Genomic DNA, 20624 nt, shown 5'->3' with positions numbered 1-20624 from the left:
GCAAATGTAAGCCACATTGAGCCTGCAAATTGGTGGGAAAATGTGGGATACAAATGCTACAAATAAATTACAGCAACCATAGTAACATAGTAGATGACGGCAGAAAAAGACCTGCACGGTCCATCCAGTCTACTACTACTACTACTACTTAGCATTTTTATAGCGCTACAAGGCGTACGCAGCGCTGCACAAACATAGAAGACAGTCCCTGCTCAAAGAGCTTACAATCTAATAGACAACCAGTTACCCAGAACCTGAGCCACAAAATCTCATCTCCCTGATTTCCCTCCAGCCCCAAGTCTGCCCAGCAGTGTTTGCACCAAAATAAGAAGAAGTTGGGGACAATCCCCCTACCTGAGCAGAAGTTCCTGCAGGCATTTTCCCCTCTGGGGAGAGAAGCTGAATGGGAGAAGGGACAAAAGGGCAGAAGCTGAGATTTGTTGATGGACGTTTTAATCTGTAACAAGGGTAAAACAGGAAAATACTCCGCTAGACCTCTTCCTTTGCACAGACTGATGACATCATAATAGCAGGGGCGGAGCTTTAGTGCTAAGAGAAGCGCAGTCTTGTCTTCTTGGCCCTACCCCTTTTAGCGCTGATTGGTCAGAATGGTGCCAGGGGCTGGACTAGTAGTACAAGCGTCCGCCCTCTGATAAGGAAGTGGGGAGTGAACTAAGCAAGGAGGTTTAATAAACAGGAGTGGAAGTGAGCCTATCTAGTCCATTGTAAGCAATGAAGCCAATTAGGACAGACTGACTTTCTCCTTCCCAGCGCAGCCGTCATCCCCGTGTAGTGTGTGTGTGGGTTTTTTTTTTTATTGGACAGCTTTTTAATTTATTTTGAAAGCTTCTCATATGTAGGACATAAATATCATGAAATAACAATTGGACCTATGAGCTGCTGCATCTAAGTTGTCGTTCTTTATTGTTGGTACCTTTTTAATTTAATCTCACTTATATTTTCAAACATATCAGCGTGTACAGCGCACGGATATATACACAGAGGAAATATAATAACAACCTGGGTTTCCCTTCCCTGCGCAGCCGTCATCCACGTATACTCAAAACAAAGCCAGCAAACCTATGAGCTGCTGCATCTACGTTGTCATTCTTTACTGTTGGCAGCATTTTTATTTAATCTCACAGCACACGGATGTACACAGAGGATAACTTTTCATAGGTAGAGTAGTAGTTTGCAAGGAGGTTTAATAGACAGGAGTTGAAGTGACGTCAAAACGCTGAAACCAATTAGGTCAGTCTGGGTTTCCCTTCCCCGTGCAGCCGTCATCCACATACTCAAAACAAAGCCAGCAAACCTATGAGCTGCTGCATCTACGTTGTCATTCTTTACTGTTGGTAGCATTTTTATTTAATCTCACAGCACACGGATGTACACAGAGGATAACTTTTCATAGGTAGAGTAGTAATTTGCAAGGAGGTTTAATAGACAGGAGTTGAAGTGACGTCAAAACGCTGAAACCAATTAGGTCAGTCTGGGTTTCCCTTCCCCGCGCAGCCGTCATCCACGTATACTCAAAACAAAGCCAGCAAACCTATGAGCTGCTGCATCTACGTTGTCATTCTTTACTGTTGGCAGCATTTTTATTTAATCTCACTTATATTTTCAAACATGTCAGCGTGTACAGCGCACGGATATATACACAGAGGAAATATAATAACAGCCTGGGTTTCCCTTCCCTGCGCAGCCGTCATCCACGTATACTCAAAACAAAGCAAGCAAACCTATGAGCTGCTGCATCTACGTTGTCATTCTTTACTGTTGGCAGCATTTTTATTTAATGTCACAGCACACGGATGTACACAGAGGATAACTTTTCATAGGTAGAGTAGTAATTTGCAAGGAGGTTTAATAGACAGGAGTTGAAGTGACGTCAAAACGCTGAAACCAATTAGGTCAGTCTGGGTTTCCCTTCCCCGCGCAGCCGTCATCCACGTATACTCAAAACAAAGCCAGCAAACCTATGAGCTGCTGCATCTACGTTGTCATTCTTTACTGTTGGCAGCATTTTTATTTAATCTCACTTATATTTTCAAACATGTCAGCGTGTACAGCGCACGGATATATACACAGAGGAAATATAATAACAGCCTGGGTTTCCCTTCCCTGCGCAGCCGTCATCCACGTATACTCAAAACAAAGCAAGCAAACCTATGAGCTGCTGCATCTACGTTGTCATTCTTTACTGTTGGCAGCATTTTTATTTAATCTCACAGCACACGGATGTACACAGAGGATAACTTTTCATAGGTAGAGTAGTAGTTTGCAAGGAGGTTTAATAGACAGGAGTTGAAGTGACGTCAAAACGCTGAAACCAATTAGGTCAGTCTGGGTTTCCCTTCCCCGTGCAGCCGTCATCCACATACTCAAAACAAAGCCAGCAAACCTATGAGCTGCTGCATCTACGTTGTCATTCTTTACTGTTGGGAGCATTTTTATTTAATCTCACTTATATGTTCAAACATGTCAGCGTGTACAGCGCACGGATATATACACAGAGGAAATATAATAACAGCCTGGGTTTCCCTTCCCTGCGCAGCCGTCATCCACGTATACTCAAAACAAAGCCAGCAAACCTATGAGCTGCTGCATCTACGTTGTCATTCTTTACTGTTGGTAGCATTTTTATTTAATCTCACAGCACACGGATGTACACAGAGGATAACTTTTCATAGGTAGAGTAGTAATTTGTTACTTGGAGAGGCTGGTTCCAGGGACACCCTAGCATGTGTTATATTCATGCAGACATTGTTATCTCCTGGTAATGGGCCACTAAAACAGACATCATGTTAATGAGAATCAGGTGCTCAACATTCAGAGTTTCTATCTATTTATTTGTTTATTTATTTATGACATTCATATCCCACATTTAACCTGTATTAGGTTGAAACCTGGGAGCATTTGAAAGCTTTTTTTACCTGGGCCTAGATGGATTGTGGCAGGGGTGTAGCTAGTTGGGGCCATGGGGGCATGGGCCCCCACAAACTAAACCCTGGCCCCCTCCACATTTGACCCCTGCCACCGCCAACCCTCTCCTGTTGCCGCCGCCAGATACCTTTGCTGGTGGGGGTCCCCAACCCCCGCCAACCGAAGAGTCTTCTTCAGCATCGGTCGACTCCAGCGCCTTCGTTGATGATCTGTTTCTGACTCCTTACATCCCGCATGGGGCTACATACAGGACGTGCATGGAGACGTCAGGAGTTAGAAACAGATCATCAGCGAAGGCGCTGGAGTTGATCGGCACTGAAGACTCTTTGGCTGGTGGGGGTTGGGGACTCGGCAACAAAGGTACCTGGCGGTGACGGGGGAGGGTTGGAGGCGGCGGCAGGGGTCGGCGGCGGCAGTTGGGGGAGGCGGGCTAAACAGTGCCCCCCCACCTCGGGCTCTGGACCTCTCTCCCACCAAGGTCTGGCTACGCCCCTGGTTTGTGGGAACTTGCTCCTTCTGTTTTGAAGAATGCAGTAGTATATTATAAAAATGCACTTAATATTATTACTATTATTTACTACTGGTTGATATACAGTAGAAGTTAACCAAGTCTTATAACTAGCTCTTCTTCTGATCACAACAAGAACAAATAAGACTGTTGTGATCAGAAGAACAGCTAGTTATAAAGCCACGTTAAGGACAGCAGCATGAACATAAAAATTTTTAAATTTCACCTTCTCTTATTCACCAATCACTTGGGCGATCACTGGATATCATTGTTATAGTGGGATTACATCAAATTACTCCTGCCTGCAGCTAAGTGCCTATCAATTAACAGCTATGTATATTTAGTGCACTCTAGCTACAGATGGTCAGGGAGGGCGTAAGTGCGATGATGCTTAAAGAGTCATATTACCTTCCCAGTCGATTCGCCTGAGTAATATGCACTTCACTGAGTGTTCTGTCCTCCGACAGCCTCTCACTAGTTTATAACGTGATCCTAAAATGTGTGTGATGCCTTTACTGTTATTCTCAGTTCTAAGGACTATCATTGCTGCAGTTTCTCACTGCAGAGAAACATGAGCAATGCACTGTGGGTAATGTAGTTCACAGGCAGTGCAACCACACTTGCTTGGCTGTGTAAGAACTGTTACCACTGGTTGTGAGGCTGCCCAGACCTCCTCTCTCTCTGCCAAGCTTGGCTCTTTCGTCTTCCTGCAATCATTTCCTGGTCATTCTCACTATCTCTGTCCTGGGAGGTCAGCCAGGTATGACCTTTCCCTCCAATCGAGAGCCGTCCTCTAGGACCACCCCTTGCTACCCGATGGCAGGCTCTGTCCCTATTGGTCTCTATCTGCTCCTCCCTGAACCCACGTGAAGCCTCATCACCTCTTTGTCCCTTGAGCCATGAGGCATTCCATCTAGCCAGAGACATGGAGCATGTACCATCCTATTCCTGACAGCTCTGTCCTGCTGAAACTCCCTGTAACGAACCTGGTTTTTTTACCTTGAAAATATCTCCTCTCTAATGAGATATTGCACATTCCAGTCACCCAGCTTTGGACCATTTCTACCTGTTCAACTATCCTTCCCCCCTGCAATATATCTACTTCTCTTCAGATCTCCACCCCCAACAGCTCTCAGATTAAGGAGTCTCTGTGTCCTGGAGCAGCACCTCTGAACATCTATCTGTGAGTAAATTAACTGTGATTTATTCACTAAAAGAGACTTCATAAAAATAATAGAGACTTCGGGTGATTGGTGTGCCAAGGTTATACTCCAAGATATTGGGGCCTCTAGTTATCAAGCCTCAAGAGTCTTGACACTGAGCACTTTTAATTATATTTGAATAGAGTGTGTTTGGTTCACAGCATAATTGAAAAACCTAAAAAAAAGTTAAATATGAAGTAGACAACGGTTTCTATGTAGTGTATAGGTATATAATCTGAAACCAGGACAGAGTGTTACCCCAGTGTTATTTTAGTATTATTTCTGACACAAATGAAACGGGCGCTAGCAAGGTTTTCCTTGGATTGTGTATGTTTGAGACAGTGTGTGTGAGAGTGAGTATGTGAGAGAGAGAGAGAGTGAGTCTGGGTGCGAGTGTGTCTGTGAGAGAGAGAGTGTGTGTGTGAGAGTGAGTGTGTGAGAGAGAGAGAGTGAATGTGCATGTGACAGAGAGTGAGTCTGGGTGTGAGTGTCTGTGAGAGAGAGAGAGTGTGTGTGTGAGAATGAGAGTATGTACAAGTGCGTATGTGTCAGGTTCTTAGGTTCTCAGAGCCCGTGGGGCTGGGCTCTGGAGCAAACGTGAGCCCTTGGACTGCTGCCGAGGAGCGACAGCAGCAGGCAAAACCCACCAACCAATGCTGGGCAAGCACACCGGCACCGGCAGGGACTGCAGGCACCGCCCAGCGAGCCGGAACACATGGACTGGAATCCCCCGGACTGGAGGACACAGGACTGGAATTCCCCGGACTGGAACACTGGACTGGAGCACACTGGACTGGTCCGAACAGCTTCACCTGCACTTAGCTACTAAGCCCCCCAGGAGTTGAGGTTCTAGGTTCGAGTAGCCGGCAGGACTTACTGGATACTGGATGACACAGGGACCAGGACTGAGAACAGAAGTGCTCCTAAACCTAAACTGATCTACATGCTCCCAAGCCCTAAACCAGCAGGAGTGTTCCTAACTGACAAAAGGACTTCCTAAGCCCTATACTAAACAGGAGTTCCTAAGCCCTGCTCAACAAAGGGACTTCCTAAGCCTTAAACTAACAAAGCAGGGAACTAAATACACAAGCTAACACAGGTGCTACTAAGCACCAAGCTACAAGCAGTGCTCTACAACTCTAAACTAGCTAAGGTGCTCCTATGCACCAAACAACCAAAAGAGCTCCTAGCACTAAAAGGGAAGACAGGGAAGGTACAAGGAAAAAGCAGGAAAGCAAACACACGCTAGCAAAGGAGCTTCCTAAGCCCCCACGCTACAGCAGTGCACCACCGCACTAACCTAACCCAGGTTCCACTAAGCACCAAGCTACTGACGTACTTCTCCCAGCGAACTGAAGTGCCTCTAACAGCACCAAACCCAGAAGTACTTCTAACAGCAAACTCTGCAGTGTTCCTAACAACACCAAACCCTGAAGTACTTCTAACAGTAACAGAGCTTCCAAAGCCCTACACACAGCAATGCTTCCAAAACCAAGAGGGAAAAGCAGGAAAGCTAAACACACAGTCACAAGTGCACACTGCACTAACACTAACCTGGACCTTAGCAAAAGCAAGCAGGGACCCTAGACACAATGTCAGAAGTGCACACTGCACCACCCTACCTAAAGCAAACACCACTGTTGCAAAGGCTCTGAAGGAAACAACACCACTTCCTTATCAAGGCCCTCCCTGATGATGTCACACTCCCTAGACCCAGGCAACAGCACACTGACCCAGAGAGCACACTGAAACCCATAGAGGCCCAACCCACACCAATGCAACACCGTGAAGCACTTGAAGCCAGTACACCCAAAGAGAGGTAGAGCTAACTCAGTCCACCCACACAGCTGTAGTAAAGTAAAACAATTAACCCCATGCTGCTGGAAGCTGCCAGCACAGAGAGACAGAGCCAGCTCAGAAAGGACAGAGAAAAGAAACAGAAGCCAGCTAAGAAGCTGACCCCCAGGAAAGAGGTAAGTTTGAGAGGGGTTCAGACCCAATCATAACAGCATGTGAGTCACAGTGAGTGTGAGAGAGTGTGTGCTTCACACAGATACAGTGTGTGTGAGACAGAGTGTGAGAGTATGTGTGCGATACACAGACTCTCTGTGAGACTGAGAGAGTGTATGAGACCGAGTGTGTGAGAGTGGCTCAGGCCCCCCCTCCCTCTCTGGTCTCAGGAGCCCCTGGCCCCTCCCCCCTCTGAAGGCTCAGGACCACCCCTCTCCCTCTGAGGGCTCAGGACCCCATCTTCTCTGGTCTCAGGACCCCCCCCCCCCCCCCCCCCGTGCAGAAGCAGGCTTGTCAAGTCATTTAATAAGAACCAAACTCATCTTACTGTTTCTTTTTGGGTTTGGCAGCCTTTTCTGGGTTTTTCTTCACCTTCTGTTTCACTGCTTTAGCTCTTACCTACTTTTTTGTGTTTAACCACTTTCGGTTTTGTGGAGCTTTTTGCTATTTTTTTTGTAGCGGCTGCTGACGGTTTCTTGGCTCTCTTCGGACTCTTTTTAAATCCCGCCGATGCCACTCCAAGCAATATTGTTTTTTTCTCCACATTGTAGGCCAATGCCGCCAGAGCCTTCTTCGGGGCAGCCAGGGACATGGCGCTGCGCTACTGACTTGCGTGCTTTCACCGCTCCAGCCGGCTTCTTCACCTTTTTGTTGGCCGCGCTTGGAGCCGCCGTTGGTGCAGCGGCTGATGCTGTTGCCACTGGAGCGGTTTCTGCCATTTTCCGTTTCGTTCTAAGAGGGAGGGAGGCGCCTGGGCTCGATGGCGGAGCAATTTCAAACCCTCGTGTGGTTGGTCACTGCTGCTTGTGACGAACCCGGAAGTCCTGACGTCAATTCAGGAGATGGGTAAAGAGAGCACGAATGCTCAAGGTTTGAGTGCCACGGAGTCAGCTTCAGAACATTGGAGGTGCTTTTTATTATATAGGATACACACACACATATACATATATTTGCATCGCCTGCTCTGCTGTACAGTGTTTCCATTTTCATCTTGAGTTTCCAGCTTCCTCGTTAGCCTACTGCACTTTCCTAGGTGTGGACTAAGCCTATGTATCTTTTTCTGTATTATTATTTTTCTAATTTTTGAATTATTTTTGGATGTTTCTCTACTTTGTATGGTAAAATTACAAATAAAAAAAAGTAGAATCAGGAAAGGAACTCCATAAAAATGATAGGAGAGAGATCAAGCACCCGAACGAGAAACCTTCCCTGTGGCTGCCTCCAAATGCTGTGTGAGTAATATCATGTCATTTCCTTTCAGCTTTTCTTTTGAAAGAGTTATCGTATTTAGAACATTTCAATGGTTTATGTCACATGTGACAATTACACAACACGATGATGAAAAGTCCCCACAAAAAAACTTGGAATAACCAAACACAAACTGGAGTGAGGAACACCTTAATTATTACCCTACTTTGAACATTACAAATTAAAATACATATGCACCCGAATCAACACACTTTATCTGTGGTAATGGAGGAAAAAGACCTCAGGAGCGGTAGAAGCTCTGAAGATCAGTGGCTTAACACACCTTACAGACCAGCAGCGGTACTTCCGAATTGCCACGCCGTGAGCCTGCAATAGGCTTTCTGCACTTCAGTAAAATGGTCCCTTTATACATTTCTTTTAAACCATTTTTCTCTCCGGTGAGACCCTATAGGCCACTGCAGCTTCACTTCTAAAACATTTATTATTATTATTATTATTTGTAGCATTTGTATCCCACATTTTCCCACCAATTTGCAGGCTTAATGTGGCTTACATTTGCCGTAATGGTGGTTGCCATTTCCGGGTAACAGAATTACAATTGGTAATGCATACGTGGAACAGATAAAGGTATACCTACATACATGGTAACATACAAGTAGCATAACATATTTGGAACAGAGATGTAATCAGGCGAGTGGTAAGATTCTATTTGTGTCTATGTCATGTAAAGTCTTGTTATTTAGTATTTAAGATGGATGTTTATGGTATGCCTTCTTGAACAGATCTGTTTCCAGTAGCCTTCGGAAGATAGTTAGGTCTTGCGTTATTTTTATGGCCTTCGATAGTGTGTTCCATAGCTGTGTGCAGATGTATGAGAAACTGGTCGCGTATGTGGATTTATATTTTAGTCCTTTGCAGTTAGGGTAATGGAGATTGAGGAATGTGCGTGCTGATTTTTTTGCATTCCTGATAGGCAAGTCTATAAGGTCTGACATATAGGTCGGGGCTTCCCCGTGAATGATTTTGTGGACCAGGGTGCAGACTTTGAACGCAATGCATTCTTTTAGTGGGAGCCAGTGTAGTTTCTCTCTTAGGGGTTTGGCGCTTTCGTATTTCGCTTTCCCAAATATGAGTCTGGCTGCTGTATTTTGAGTGGTTTGAAGCTTCTTAATGATTTGTTCTTTACATCCAGCATAAATGGCATTGCAGTAGTCTAGATGGCTTAGCACCATTGATTGTACTAGGCTGCGGAATACTTCCCTTGGGAAGAAAGGTTTAATTCTTTTGAGTTTCCACATTGAGTAGAACATTTTTTTATTTTGCTGTATTTTTCACATGATCTTCAAGTGTGAGATTTCGGTCGATTGTGACTTCCAAAATGTTTAAGCTCTCTGAGACCGGGAGGGTGTAATCCGGAGTGTTTATGGTATTGGTTTTGTTTGTATTATATTGTGATGACAGGATGAGACATTGTGTTTTTTCTGCGTTTAACTTTAGTTGGAATGCGTCCGCCCATGAGTTCATTATTTGGAGGCTGTGTGTGATTTCATTTGTGATTTCAGTTATATCTTGCTTGAATGGAATATATATCGTGACATTATCTGCATAGATGTATGGGTTAAGTCCTTGGTTGGTTAGCAATTTGGCTAATGGTATCATCATTAAGTTAAAAAGAGTCGGCGAGAGCAGTGATTATTTCATGTCGTTGCAGCTCGATATGGCATTCAGGAACATCTAAATGGTTTCTCTTGTGTATGATTCATTATTTGCCATTTGCATCTCTTTCTCCATAACCATCCCACCATATACTAACTGTGAGGTTTAACCTCTTCACACCACCTCTGCGATGGGGAAGTCTTACCCCCAAAATTCTCACACATCCAGCTGTCAAATTCAGCAAGATTTTCTTTATTTTTCTTACTTCAAGCAGCAGACAAAAATCATAAGCAAGGCAAGAGTGCAAGCAGCTACTGAAACATAAAAGAGAAAGATCAGGAGGGGAGCTCAGCTTGGGAAGATAAGACTCTCCTCCAGCTAAGGGTGGATCCCCTTTTATAGGTCCTCTCTCACTTAGTTTCCATCCCTCACATATTCCATAACTATCTTTCCCATCTTCTAACTTGTTTCGGTGTCATGTCCAGCTGCAATTTTTTCTCTAAATTCCTAACATGGCAGAGACAGTTTGCTCCTGGTACCTTCCTTATCTGCTTAGAATACAAGCTTAGAAGCACTTGGTAATAATGAACAGAATAAATGTTAAAGTACATATCTCCATACAGGCTTACCTTAATGCAATTTATATAAGTAAAGCTAATATAATTCATATATGTAACTCCCTGTCTAGAAGAGCTTATAATGTTACCATTTTTACAATGCTTAATGTGCAATGAACTCCTGCACTCTCTACTGAACTGCCACACAGTTCACACATACTGGTCCACGATCCTTGTTCTTAAGCATGTCTTAACGGCTTAAACTATGTGACAGGCCTACGCAATCCCTCTTTTCAGATATTCCTAGTTGTTTGTCCAGGCCATTGGCCTACTCTGACCTTCCTCTCTGACAGTAACCCCTTGTTTTTGAAACATGTATAACATCTTGAATATTTAAGTGGTTTTTCTACTGTGATTTATTGCAAGCCGAGTCAGATGGTTCTTCCCTCTGAAACGTTAATCACATTCTAAACATTTAAATGGTTTCCCTCCCATATGAGTCCTTTTGTGCTATTTCAATTAGACCTTCTTATTCAAACATTTATCACATACTTAATATTTAAATGGTTTTTCTTCTGTATGAGTTTTCGTGAACTTTCTCCTTGGCCTTCCTTCTGAAACATTTATCACATTTGGAACACTTATGGTTTCTCTCCCGTATGAGTCCTTTTGTGCTGTTTCAATTGGTCCATCCTATGGAAAGTTTATCACATTCTGAACATTGAAATCAGTGGCGTAGCCAGACAGCCAATTTTGGATGGGCCTGAGCCCAAAGTGGGTAGGCACAATATTTTCTCTGTCCTGCCCTACCGCAAAATATAAATACATTAGCTAATAAGGATCCTCAAGCTCTGTCAGCTGAAGACTTTCTCTGAAGGTGGCCAGAACTCCCTTTTACCAAACTTGGCAGGCAGCAGCAACATCCGTAAGCCACTGATGCCAGCACCCTATGCGTGCTTAGCTGTCGGTGACTCAAGCATGCTGTCACCGACTGCAGAGCTTGGTAGAAGGAAGTTCTGGCCGTCTTTGGAGGAAGTCCTCAGCTGGGGAGGCTTAGGATCCCTACCAGCTATACGCCCATTCCTCTCTGAACAGACCACCCAAACCCTCGTCCACTCACTCGTTACCTCTCGTCTTGACTATTGCAACCTTCTTCTCGCTGGCCTCCCGCTTAGCCATCTATCCCCCCTTCAATCTGTCCAAAATTCCGCCGCACATCTTATCTACCACGTGAACCGATACTCTCATATCACCCCTCTCCTCAAGTCGCTTCACTGGCTCCCGATCCGCTACCGTATACAGTTCAAGCTTCTCCTATTGACCTTCAAGTGCACTCAATCTGCAGCCCCCCATTACCTCTCTACCCTCCTCTCCCCGTATGTTCCTACCTGTAACCTCCGCTCTCAGGGCAAATCACTCCTATCTGTACCCTTCTCCACCACCGCTAACTCCAGACTCCGCCCCTTCTGCCTCGCATCACTTTATGCCTGGAACAGACTTCCCGAGCCCATACGCCTTACTCAAAGCCCATCTCTTCTCCCTTGCTTTTGGCGCCTAACCACCTTCCCCATTCATGATACCTACACTGACTACATAGTTTGTTACCTTTAGATTGTAAGCTCTCTTGAGCAGGGACTGTCCTTCCCCATATTTAAACTTGTACAGCGCTGCGTAACCCTGGCAGCGCTATAGAAATGCTAAGTAGTAGTAGTAGTAGTAGTAAGGGTCAGAACTGGTGTTAGACATGCTAGGGCTCCCTCCCTGATCCCCTCTCCTCCCTGCCTTCCCTCCATTTCCCCACCTGCCATTACTGTCACACCAACAGACCCTCACCAAATACAGAACAGGGGATCACATATCAGAAATAAAAATATTTAGACAAAAATTGAGTTCAGAACCCCAAAAAGTTAAACTTAGCATGTACTTCAACACTGGAGAAATAAAAACAGAAATGCATTTCCTTTCTCCTGAACATGATACAAACACATTTGCTATGTGCATTTCCCAAAGCCAACATATTCCATTTAAAACATTCAAAATACATTGCTTTTTTCTACCTTTGTGGTCTGGACATTGTATTTTTCCATCATGTTGGTTGCAGTTTCTTTTCTGCTTTCCTGTCTGTCATCTTCTAATTCTCTTTCAAGCGGCTGCTGTCCATTTGTCTTCTTTTACCTTCACTACACCTGCTTCTGACATGTTGACTGTTCTTATTTTTAGCTCTTTCCTCTCTTTTTTCTTCTTTCTGCCTTGCTGTCAACTCAAATTTCACCCTCTCACTGTTCTCCTCCTTTTTAGTTTACAACTACCTATCAGATTTTCATCTTTTTCTCTCACCCACTAGCTTTTCCATTTCCCCATCCCACTCCTTCCTCAGCCCTCCATTCCCTTTCATTACCATATTTCTATCCTCTATAATCACTATCTTTTTATTTATTTATTAATTTCCTTGCCACCCTCTTCCTCTCCCTCCTGGCCTCTCCCACATGGTTCCACCATCTTCCTTCCCTCCACCCTTCTAGCCCAGCATCAGCTCCCTCTTTCTCCCCACCCCACTCTTGTAGCCTTACATCTCTCTGCCCCTTCTCTCTTCCCTCCTGCCCTCTCCTCCATGTTCCAACATTTCTCCCTCTCTCTTCCCTCACTCCCACTGTCTGGCATCTCTCCATCACCCTTCTGCTCCTGAATCCAACATCTTCTCCTTTCTCCCCTTTCCACCTCCTGTGTTTCTCTCTCCCTCTCATTCACCGCCAGGTCCAATATATCTCCCTCTCTCCCACTTTCTACCATTTCTCCCTCTCTTGTGCCATGGGTCCAACACTTCTCTTCCCCCTCCCCCCATGCAGCATTTTCTCTCTTCCTCCCTTCCACTGCCATGTCCAACATTTCTGCCTCTCCCCCTCCCTTGTGCCCCATCCAACATCTCTTGCTTCCCCCTACAACATCTTTTCCTGCCCTCCGCCATCATGTCCAATTTTTCACCATCTATCTTCTCCTCCTCACCACCCCCTGTCCAAAATGTACCATCTCTCCCTTCCCACTACCCCCCTATGTCCAACATTTCTCCCTCTCTTGTCCGTCTCCCCTCCCCATGCAAGATTTTTTTCCTTTCTTATCCCTCTCTACCCTATGTCCAACAATTCTCTCTCTCTTGCCCCTCTCCACCTCATGCCCCCCCCCCCCATGCAGCATCTATCTTAAGGAGACCTCCCCCCAACTCTCATCTCTTCAATGGGGCACCACCCTTAGCAGGCTGAGCTCCAATCCTGCATCTGCCTCCCTCTCTCTCAAGGCAGCGCTTCCCAGATGCTGCCTACCTACCGCTGCCACGATCCTGCATCTACCTCCTGTCTCAGCAGCAGCGGACCAGCGGTAGCGATTCACGCTGCCTCCTGCTTCGTTCTAACCCGGAAGCATCTCCTCTGCCGCGCGCCCGCGTCCTGCCCCAGCAGAAACAGGAAGTTGTAATAATGGGGGTGGGACGCGGCAGAGGAGAAGCTTCTGGGTTAGAACAAAGCAGGAGGCAGCATGAATTGCTACCGCTGGTCCACTGCTGCTGAGACGGGAGGTAGATGCAGGATCATGGCGGCGGTAGGTAGGCAGCAACTGGGAAGCGCTGTCGTGGGATAGAGGGAGGCAGATGCAGGATCAGAGCTCAGCCTGCTCCCTCCGCTGCCATTCAAATGAAGGTGCGCCACTGCTGGGTGGGCCTTAACCCAAACTGGGTGGCCACCCATGGCTATACCCCTGATTGAAATGGTTCTCTCCTGTTTGAATTCTTTTATGCCGCTGTAGCTCAGCCTTCCTTATGAAACATTTATTACATTCGGAACATATAAATTGTTTCTGTCACATATGAGTCCTTTTGTGAATATTCGGGTAGGTCTGCCATTTAAAGCATTCATCACATTCTGAATATTGAAATGGTTTCTCTTCAGTCTCAGTCGTTTTGTGGCTTTCCAGGTTCACCTTGGTTCTGAAACATTTATTACATTCTCAACAGTTAAATTGTTTCTCTCCTGTATGAATCCTTTCATGATGTTTCAGATGCCCTTTGGTTCTAAAGGATTTATCACATTCTGAACATTGAAATGGTTTCTCTCCTGTATGAGTCCTTTTGTGGCACTTCAGGTTTCCTTTGATTCTGAAACATTTATCACATTCTGAACACTGAAATGGTTTTTCTCCAGTATGAATCATTTTGTGAATTTTCACCTCGGACTTGGCTTTGAAACATTTTTCACATTCTGAACATTGAAATGGTTTCTCTCCGGTATGAATCATTTTGTGACTTTTCACCTCGGCCTTGGTTTTGAAGCATTTATTACATTCTGAACATTGAAACGGTTTCTCTCCGGTATGAATCATTTTGTGAATTTTCACCTCGGCTTTGGATTTAAAACATTTATCACATTCTGAACATTGAAATGGTTTCTCTCCGGTATGAATCATTTTGTGCTTTTTCAGTTCAGGCTTGGCTTTGAAACATTTATCACATTCTGAACAGTGAAATGGTTTCTCTCCGGTATGAATCATTTCGTGCCTTTTCACCTTGGCCTTGGTTTTGAAGCGTTTATCACATTCTGAACATTTAAATGGTTTCTCTCCTGTATGGATCATTTCATGCCGTTGCAGCGTCTCTTTGAAACTAAAGGATTTATCACATTCGGAACAGTTAAATGCTTTCTCTCCTGTATGAATCCTTTCATGTCGTTGCAGAGTCTCTTTGAAGCTAAAGGATTTATCACATTCGGAACAGTTAAATGCTTTCTCTCCTGTATGAATCCTTTCATGCCGTTTCAGATGCCCTTTGAAGCTAAATGATTTATCACATTCGGAACACTTAAATGGTTTCTCTCCTGTATGAATCCTTTCGTGCCGTTTCAGAGTCTCCTTGAAGCTAAAGGATTTATCACATTCTGAACAGTTAAATGGTGTCTCTCCAGTATGAATTATTCTGTGACTTTTCACCTTGGTCTTGGTTTTGAAACATTTATCACATTCTGAACAGTTAAAAGGTTTCTCTCCTGTATGAATCATTTTATGAATATTTAGAGATGTCTTCCATTTGAAGCATTTATCACATTCTGAACATTGAAATGGCTTCTCTCCAGTATGAGTCCTTTTGTGGTTTTCCAGGTTTACCTTGGTTCTGAAACATTTATCACATTCTAAACAGTTAAATGGTTTCTCTCCTGTATGAATCCTTTCATGTCGTTTCAGATTCTCTTTGAACCTAAAGGATTTCTCACATTCTGAACAGTTAAATGGTTTATGTTCCATGTGTCCTATTTTATGCCGTTGTAGGTTCCTTTTCTCATTGAAACATTTATCACATTTACATGGTTTTTCACAATTTCCAGCGTCTCCAGATGGGTTAGTTTTGTGCATACCTTGACAATCATGAACTTCAGTCCTAAACCCACTTATGTGGTGCGCAATAAAATTGGAGTGGGTAGCAGTAGTTTCCCAAACATCGGCACTTTTAAAATCTCTCTCACCATTGAGTCTTCCAGGTTGTACAAATCTTGGGAAATAGCTACAGTTTTTCTTTTGTCCCTCTAATCTTTCTCCTTTCTGAGCTGCTGCTTTCTCATCAGTTGGTATTATGCTACCGATACCTCCTTCACAGTCTGCTGAAGGATCTGTGCTGTCTCTGGAGGAGTCTTCGTGTTTCCATTCCTCTTTCTGCTCCTCATTGCACATTCTCACTCTTTCACTCTCATTCCCAAATCCATCATCTGTTGGATAAAATAGAAGAGTACGATCATTCATTTTACAGCTGCTTCAATGCCACTGAACACTGGGGGTTAGGCAGCCCCAGGGGATTCTTGAGAATGTGGCCTAGTAAATATGAAGTGTACAGATTTACAGGCGTGAAGATATTAAATACATTTCTCTTATTATGGATTAAACAAAACACAAAAACATTCCCTTGCACTACTCAGGCCAAAGCAATTAAATTACCTCAGAAGAAACCTCCCCCTTTCCCTGAGAGGAACTCTGCTACAGTATAATTAGGTCCATGACTTTGTTTGATCAAAGAGGGAAACAGCTGGAGAGAAGGAAGCAGGTGGCCAGTGTTTCCATCAGCGCTATATTATGGCTGGAGGGTTCTGGAGGGAACAGGGCAGGTGAAGAGACCTGGATGCCTTAAGGCAAGAGAGAAAAGATGGAACAGTAAAACCAACTGGTTCCTCAGAACCATGACCCCTTACCTTGTATAAGTGTGATAAGAAGTTCTAACAAGAATGGGCCCAATTGGGTCCCAGGAAATGCATCTTTTATTTGCCTTCTCAATCAAAAATAAAATGACATTTTACAGAACCAACTTCTTTGAATTCTAAGCTAAGAGAAATTGTACATAAGTCTCTTGTAAGGAAGGGGCAAGAAGACCACTGACCATCTCTCACTTGGTCTCATCTAACAATGAGATATAGGTGTTCCTCCTGCCAGCTTCTCCCTTTTGCCTGTGTAGCCCAATTACCCTGCGTTATTTTTGCTGCAAAATACTTTATTTTAACTTTGGTAAGAACAAAACAGAGAGAGAGAGAGAGAGTAAAGATGAAAAATGGCAGGGGGCACAGAAACAGAGAATGCTGCATGGCAGGGGAAAGAGAGAGAGAATGAGGGAGAGAAGAGACATTGCATGGGACAGGAAGAGAGAGAAAGAAAGAGACAGAAGAGGCTGGATGGCAAGGGGTGTATAGAGAGAGAAGAAGCAGCAGCTTTACTGCAGGGGGCAGAGAGAGAGAGTGAGAGTGAGTGAGTGAAGAGGCTGCATTGCAACGGGCACAGGGAGATTGAGAAGAGGCTGGGGTGGAAGTGCAGAGGAAAGAAGGGGAGGAATGGGGACACAGAAGGCAGATACTGAACATGGGAATAGGGACACAGAGGAAATGATGGTGGAAAGAAAAAAGTCAAATAGACAAGAGATCCTGGAAAGCAGAAAATGGATGAAACTGGTGCGTGGGGGGAGGAAGGAAGGAGCAAAAGATGGATGGGGTGGGGAGGAGCAGGAGGCAGATGGGGCTAAGGGTAGAGGGGTTGTGGGGGAGGGGGTTAGAACAGGAGATAGGGCTAGGGGTGTGGGTGGGGAAGGGAACAGAGCAGAAGATGGATGGGACTGGGGGAAGGAGAAGTAGTTAGATGGGGCTAGGGGTTATGGGTAGAGGGGAGGGGAATGAAGTAGAAGATGGGGCTGGGGTGGGGGAGGAGCAGTAGGTGGATGGGGCTAGAGGGTATAGGTAGAGGGGAGGGGAACAGAGTAAAAGTGATGGGCAGACTCTTCAGGTGGCCGCAGGGTAACCCCAGGAAGGTACTAGGTGTTTCAAGATACAGACGTACTGATTTTGGTAAAATGGGGGAATATCTGAAGAAGGAGCTGATGGCAGGGTCAGGATAGGTGAAGCGGAAGTGCCGTGGTCCAAGCTGAAAAGGAAAGTAAACAAAAACAAGAGGAACAGGAAGCCTATGTGGTTCTCCAAACAAGTAGCTGAAAAAATAAGAGCAAAAGAGACTTCAAGAAATACAAAAGAACGCAACGAGAGGATCACGGAAAAGATTATCGGATTAAAGTTAAAGAAGCGAAGAAGGAAATACAGCTAGTGACAGCGCAGGCAGAAGATATAAAGAGAGGTGACAAGACCTTTTTTTTAGATATATTGGGGAAAGGAGAATAGGAACGGAATTGCAAGACTGAAAGACGCTGAGAATAGCTATGTGGCGAGTGACGAGGATAAAGTGAATGCGCTAAAGAAATACTTCTCTTCAGTGTTCACGGAAGAAAATTCTGGAGAAGGATCATAGTCGGTTGAGGAGGGAATATCTGAGAATGGGGTGGATCCTGCGCTGTTCATAGAAGAAAGCGTTTATAAACGGCTTGAAAACCTGAAAGTGGAAAAAGCTACGGAGCCGGATAGGATACATCCCAGTGAGGGAGTGTTTTCTGCCTTTATGTCACTCCCTCCCTCACTGCCCACTATAATTAACCCTGATCAGGTAGGATTTATTACTGGACGGCAACACCAGGTGGTAGAACAGTACTTTCCATCTATGAAGGGTGAAATACAAAAGAGCTGTATAGACTCTTTGCTTTCGTATCAGACTGCTAAAATAGACAAGGAAATTTCTTCCTGGATAGTTCAGGCATCAAGCTCAAAACAGATTTGTTTCAGAATTATGGAAGGAAATGAACATATTAGTTTCAATTCATGATAATGTTATGCTGTAACTTCTAGTTTGTCTAGACTCGTTGTATGTAACCCTCATAGAACTGCAAGGTATTGCGGACTATAAAAACAAAGTGTTATTGTCATGGAACGCCTAGCACCTGCCTGGGGTTAACCCTGTGGCCACATGGAGGGTCTGTCTCCAACATTGCTCAGGACTGCCTGCACCTGGACATGTGCTCTATACTAGCACCCTCCTCCCACCGACTGTGTCCTGCTTGCCTCTGAGCTAGTTTCCCACTCTCAGATTATTTATTTTTCTTACATTTGTACCCTGCGCTTTCCCACTCATAGCAGGTTCAATGCGGCTTACATATTGTATACAGGTACTTATTTGTACCTGGGGCAATGGAGGGTTAAGTGACTTGCCCTCTGGTGATTTCTAGGACATTGGGCCACACTCCAGGAGTCCCACAGTTTCTAGCAAGCAAACCCAAAAACATAAACCAGGATTCTTAGTCAGTCCAGGATGGCAGAACTAATAAACTACAGGTTTATTATCATGAAAATGAACAGTGAATGTTTGAAAAACCAGATGAAAAAGTACAGCAAGCAATAACGGATAACCACCAAAACAAGGGCCAACATTAAAACTATCTAATACTTGTTACTACCTGGGTAGCACCTGGGGAGTTCAGGAACTTAACTGTTCACAAGAATTGAACAGGATCTCAGGACAGAGACGTTCCTCCTCTGTACCCCCACACTGAGAATAAAGAAAAATCCAGTACCTCCTGGCTAGTTTGAAGTCCAGGGCTAATCAGAGCCCCAGGGCATCAACTTTGAAAGTATCTGGCCAATGATTGCAGATTGCCTTTCCATAAGCTTAAACTGGAAAAGAGAAAGCATTTTTTTCTGCTACAGCTTTAAAACTCAAAACAAGAGCCATCAGCTGGCCAACTACTAGAAAAACATTTCATGAAATAATACAGTTTTCAGGCTTAGAAACCCAGTGTTTTGTCACAGTTAAATGAAGATACATACCTGTAGCAGGTATTCTCCGAGGACAGCAGGCTGAATGACATCCACGGCAGCCCCCCCCCCCCCCCGAACGGAAATCTTCCTAGCAAGAAAAGATTGCTAGAGCCTTCGAGCGCGCGCAGGCGCTGCCATCTTCCCGCCCGTCGCGCAAGAGTCCCGATCAGTTCGATAACAAAGCAAAGAGGAAAAGGACAACTCCAAAGGGGAGGCAGGCGGGTATGTACATAAGTACATAAGTACATAAGTAGTGCCATACTGGGAAAGACCAAAGGTCCATCTAGCCCAGCATCCTGTCACCGACAGTGGCCAATCCAGGTCAAGGGCACCTGGCACGCTCCCCAAACGTAAAAACATTCCAGACAAGTTATACCTAAAAATGAGGAATTTTTCCAGTCCATTTAATAGCGGTCTATGGACTTGTCCTTTAGGAATCTATCTAACCCCTTTTTAAACTCCGTCAAGCTAACCGCCCGTACCACGTTCTCCGGCAATGAATTCCAGAGTCTAATTACACGTTGGGTGAAGAAAAATTTTCTCCGATTCGTTTTAAATTTACCACACTGTAGCTTCAACTCATGCCCTCTAGTCCTAGTATTTTTGGATAGCGTGAACAGTCGCTTCACATCCACCCGATCCATTCCACTCATTATTTTATACACTTCTATCATATCTCCCCTCAGCCGTCTCTTCTCCAAGCTGAAAAGCCCTAGCCTTCTCAGCCTCTCTTCATAGGAAGTCGTCCCATCCCCACTATCATTTTCGTCGCCCTTCGCTGTACCTTTTCCAATTCTACTATATCTTTTTTGAGATACGGAGACCAGTACTGAACACAATACTCCAGGTGCGGTCGCACCATGGAGCGATACAACGGCATTATAACATCCGCACACCTGGACTCCATACCCTTCCTAATAACACCCAACATTCTATTCGCTTTCCTAGCCGCAGCAGCACACTGAGCAGAAGGTTTCAGCGTATCATCGACGACGACACCCAGATCCCTTTCTTGATCCGTAACTCCTAACGCGGAACCTTGCAAGACGTAGCTATAATTCGGGTTCCTCTTACCCACATGCATCACTTTGCACTTGTCAACATTGAACTTCATCTGCCACTTGCACGCCCATTCTCCCAGTCTCGCAAGGTCCTCCTGTAATCGTTCACATTCCTCCTGCGACTTGACGACCCTGAATAATTTTGTGTCATCGGCGAATTTAATTACCTCACTAGTTATTCCCATCTCTAGGTCATTTATAAATACATTAAAAAGCAACGGACCCAGCACAGACCCCTGCGGGACCCCACTAACTACCCTCCTCCACTG

General features: G+C 44.8%; 1 protein-coding gene and 1 pseudogene across 1 annotated transcript in view; both read right to left on the bottom strand.

Annotated features, from left to right (window-relative positions):
* LOC115475352 (zinc finger protein 84-like) overlaps positions 1 to 20624 on the bottom strand; it is a 232508-nt gene that overhangs the window by 100715 nt on the left and 111169 nt on the right. The window lies entirely within an intron of this gene.
* Positions 14054 to 20624, bottom strand: part of LOC115459984 — a 40284-nt pseudogene continuing 33713 nt past the window's right edge.

Source organism: Microcaecilia unicolor, chromosome 1, assembly GCF_901765095.1.
Source record: "Microcaecilia unicolor chromosome 1, aMicUni1.1, whole genome shotgun sequence".
NCBI lineage: Eukaryota > Metazoa > Chordata > Amphibia > Gymnophiona > Siphonopidae > Microcaecilia > Microcaecilia unicolor.
This window is presented reverse-complemented; position numbering and strand designations above follow the sequence as displayed.